Source organism: Ornithorhynchus anatinus, chromosome 16, assembly GCF_004115215.2.
Source record: "Ornithorhynchus anatinus isolate Pmale09 chromosome 16, mOrnAna1.pri.v4, whole genome shotgun sequence".
Classification (NCBI taxonomy): domain Eukaryota; kingdom Metazoa; phylum Chordata; class Mammalia; order Monotremata; family Ornithorhynchidae; genus Ornithorhynchus; species Ornithorhynchus anatinus.
The window spans coordinates 40,335,982-40,340,479 of record NC_041743.1 but is presented as its reverse complement, the minus strand read 5'-3'; positions in this window follow the sequence as shown (position 1 = coordinate 40,340,479).

The following is a 4,498-nucleotide window of genomic DNA, read 5'->3' as shown; positions in this document are numbered from 1 at the left end:
TACAGATGAGGTAACTGAGGCACAGAAAAGTGAGGTGATTTGCCCAAGGTCACAGAGCAGACAAGCGGCAGAGGTGAGCCACTAGGCCATGCTACTTCTCTCTCCCCTCCTCTCTCTCTCCTTTTCCTTCCTCTCTCCCTCCCCTTCCCTCTCCCCCGGCCCATTCCTCCCTCCCCTACTTTATTTTTCTTTTAACTTTCCCGCTAGACTGTGAGCTCACTGTGGGCAGGGAACAGGCCTTCCAACTCTGTTGTACAGAGTTTTGCACAGAGTCAGCACTCAGTGAGTACCACTGATTGATCTCCGTCCGCTAAAGGAAGCCCTATCTAGTCTTCCTATCTTATCTCAGATCTTTCATTTAAATCGACCTTAGATTCCCTCTCCTGAGTTTTCACTCGAAGTTAGTACCAATCTCAGCCTGGTATTTTTCTGCTCGCTCCATGAAAAAATGCTGAGTCCTGTTTCCATCCCAGGATCGTTGCAAAAAGGAACGGCACAAAACAGTGACTCACCATGACAAACCCGATCCCCGATAAGATCAATGTTCGCTTTGGAAGAAAACAGCTGCTTGAATAGAAGAACCAGTACCACAGAATTTCTAGAAAGAGCCGTGGAAGTGATTCAAGGAAAATTCATTCAAGGTTGGGGAATAGACACCCAAGGGAATTGCAGGAGCTCAAAGACAAGAAAAGTGGGGCGAGGTTTCCCGGAGGAACCCAGCCCCCACTCTCCGCTGACCCGGAGGAGATTTCCCAAGGAAGAAAGGCTGTCTGGGAAAAAAAAAAGGGGGGCATATAGCGAGGGTAACATCTGGAGCTACTGGCAAAACACAGGGAGTAGACGAGTCATCTGTCTGTTGTGTCACCTTGGGCAAGTCACATAGCTTCTCGGTACCCCAGATACCTCATCTGTAAAATAGGGGTTGAAGACTGGGAGCCCCATGTGGGACATGGACTGTGTCCAACCCGATTAGCTTAATCCCAGCACTTAGTACAGTGCCTGGCATGAAGTAAGAGTTTAACATATACCATAAAAAATATTCCCTGTCCACAAGCAATTTAAAGTCTAGCACCTCCAACTTCTACATTCCTCTACATTCCCTCTACATTCCCGCCTTTCCGTGAAGGAACCTGCTATGGACCATTCATCTGTGAATCAACCCAATCCCTCTTGAGCACCCTGATATTTTCAGCCTGCACAACTTTCTCTAGAAACAAATTCCAAATTCTTATCACCTGCCGTGAGACTGATCATTTCCTTTGTCTTAAAACTTCCGCGGGTATCCCCTGGTCCTGGGCCTGGGGTATCTGATGAACGGCAGGTGTGTTTGCCTGGAACAAACCCTTGGAGACTTTCTAAACTTCATCATGACCCCGACTGAAGAGGTCTGATCTTTTCCGCCTGTGTGGGTTTCGATACCCACAATATGCATCCGTTAGCGGTGAGATAATGCCTTGTATTTATAAAGGGTATTCTTGTCCTCTAGCTTTCACATCGATCCTCTCATTCATCTTCACTTCTCTGTGAGCTAGGAAGGGCAGGTGAAAAGGTGTTGCTCTGTATCCACCGAGGAGAAAGGCATCAAACTATTCAGATTCACAACCATCCCCATTTCTTCTCACACTTGCCAGTGTCTTGGCGATGCTATTGTTATGATATTTATTAAGCATTTAGTATACGTCAGGCTCTGTGATAGGCGCAAGATATTCAGATCAGACACAGTCCCCATCTCATAATCTAAGAGGGAGAGCAGTTCTTTTTTTTTTTCCCACTTTAACAATGAGGCACAGAGAGGTTAAGGATCTCGCCTAAGGTCACCCAACCGGCTGTCGGCAGAGCCGGATCGAGAACCCAGGTCAGTCGGTCAGTCGGTCAGTCGCATTTATTGAGTGCTTATTGTGAACTTATTAAGTGCTTGGGAGAGTACAATATAACAGACATATTGCCCACAGTGAGCTTACAGTCCAGAAACCGAGACAGACATTCATATTAATGAATAAATTACGGATATGTACATAACTGCTGTAAGCGCTGGGGTGGAAGATGAATAAATGAAGCAAGTCAGGGTGAAGCAGAAGGGATTTGAACAAAAGGAACAGAAGGCTTAGTCAGGGAAGGCCTCTTGGAGGAGAGGTGCCTTCAATAAGGCTTTGAAGTGGGGGGAAGAAATTATCTGTCAGATATGAGGAAGGAGGGCATTCCAGGCCAAGGGGCAGGACGTGGGCGAGAGGTGGGCAGCTTGATAGACGAGATCGACGTACACTGAGAAGGTTAGCTTTAGAGGAACAAAGTGTGCAGTTTGGCTTGTAGTAGGAGGCCTAAGAACTTAAATGACTCGTTCGAGGTCGCTCAGCAGGCAAGCGGCAGTGCCCTGATGTGTGGGAAGGGCGAGGAGACCCCAAAGGGGCTCGGTCCTCCCTCAGCCCCACAGCCTTCATGTACATATCAGTTATTCATTTATTTATATTAATGTCTGTCTCCCCCTCTCAACTGTAAATTCACTGTAGGCAGGGAACACGTCTACAAACTCTGTTATACTGGACTCTCCAAAACGCTTCGTCCAGTGCTTTGCGCACAGTAAGCCTTCAATAAATACCACTGATCGACCGATTGACTGATTGGGCCCATGCTGCCCCTTCTGTTTTTCCCATGAATGTTTTTCATTCTTCCCCTCTCTCTGAGAAAGAAAACACAGAAAAGCCAAACACCCATAACACCGAGGGCTCGGGGCAGGGAAAACACTTTGCGCGGATCCATTTTCTTGTTCTGCTTCATCTATTTTTAATATGCCCAGTCTGGGCGGGAGGGGCTGGATCGAGACAGAGGAGAGGAGAGGAAGCAGTCAGCGGAAGCGGAGACAGAGGTCACGCTCTGCTCCAGGCCAGGTCCCAAGCACACACCGCTCCTCTGGGAGAAGGAGAAACTTTTACTCATCCACAACCGCCAGAATCAGCACCAAGCGCACTACTGGGTCAAGATCTGACCCCGCGTGACATCTCTCCCGATTTTATCGTAAAACGGGCACCATATACGATCGTCTCTTCATACGGGAATGGCACCGCCGACGGTGATCGTGTCTACTGACTCTGCGGTAGTCTCCCAGGTGCTTAGTAGGGGCTCGGTAAAGATTGATTTGTGAGCTAGATTCCCAGGAAGGTGAGGAACGGTGGAGGGATGAGGAGGAAAAACCCAGTTGGGTTCCCCTGGCTCCCACTGTCCAGTTTTCTGCAGGGATCCGGGTGTCACGGATAGGCTTTGTGCCCCGGCCGGGGGGCGAACACACGGGTCTGCGAATACATGCGAATACACGGATCGATAAGCGGCCGTGTGTGCGTATCGATCGATCGTATTCACCGAGCGCTTTCTCGTGCGCGAAGCACCGTGTTAATAACTTGGGACAGTACAATAGAATAGACACTCTCCCTGCCCACAGCAAGTTGATAATCTAGAGCGGGAGACAGGCATCGATATAAATCCATTACGGATATGGGCATAAGTATTGTGGGACTGGAAGGAGCTACGGGAACAGGGAGCAGATAGGGATGATGAAGGAGGAAGTGGGAGAAGAGGAAATGAGGGCTTCGCCAGGGAAGGCCTCTTGGAGGGGATGTGATTTCGGTAAGCCTTTAAAGAGGGGGAGAATAATCGTCTGTCAGGTATGAGGGAGGGCACTCCAGACCGGAGGCAGGACGTGGGTGAGAGGTCGCCGGTGAGACGGACGAGATCGAGGTACGGTGAGAAGGATGAGCGGGCTGGGTTGTAATAGGGGAAGGGCGATTAGCGGAGTAGGAAGGGGCAAGACGATTGACTGGTTTAAAGCCGACGGTAAGGGATTTCCGATTCGTGCGGAGGTGGGTGGGTAACCCCCGGGGGTTCGTGAGGAAGAGGGAAACACGGCGTGAACGTTTTCGTAGAAGAACGATCCGGGCAGCGGCGTGAAAAATGGACTGCAGTGGGGAGAGACAGGAGGCAGGGAGGTCGGCGAGAAGGATGTCCTCGGGGTGGCAGACCGACCGGCGAGGAGGATGAACGCGACAGCGGTTTGGATGGAGAGGAGAGGGCGGATGTCGGTAGAGGTGCGAGCGGGTGCGATCGCGCCTAGGGGGTGGAGGGGAAGGGAGAGGTGGGGACAGGCGGGGAGGGGGAGGGCAGGGGAGGGGGGGCAGGCTGGGATGGCGCCGGGCGGGGCGGGCCGAGCGGGGAGGGGGCCCGAGCCGACAGGCGGGTGGGTTTCGGGTTGGGGCCGGGGAGCCGCCGGGTGTCCCGGGCGTGGCGGGGGCAGGGACGGGCCGGGGCCCGACCCTCCGACCCCCCGTTGGCCCCGGCCCCGCCCGCTCGGGTTGGGGGAGGGGGGGGGGGGGTTCCACCGTTACCAGGTTACGGGGGTCTGTTGTGGCGGCGGCAGGGGCGAGCCCGGACGGGACGGGCCCGGAGGCCCCGGCTGGGCTCGGCCTCCCGCGCCCTCCCTCCCTCCCGCCCGGCCCCCGGCCCGGCCCCC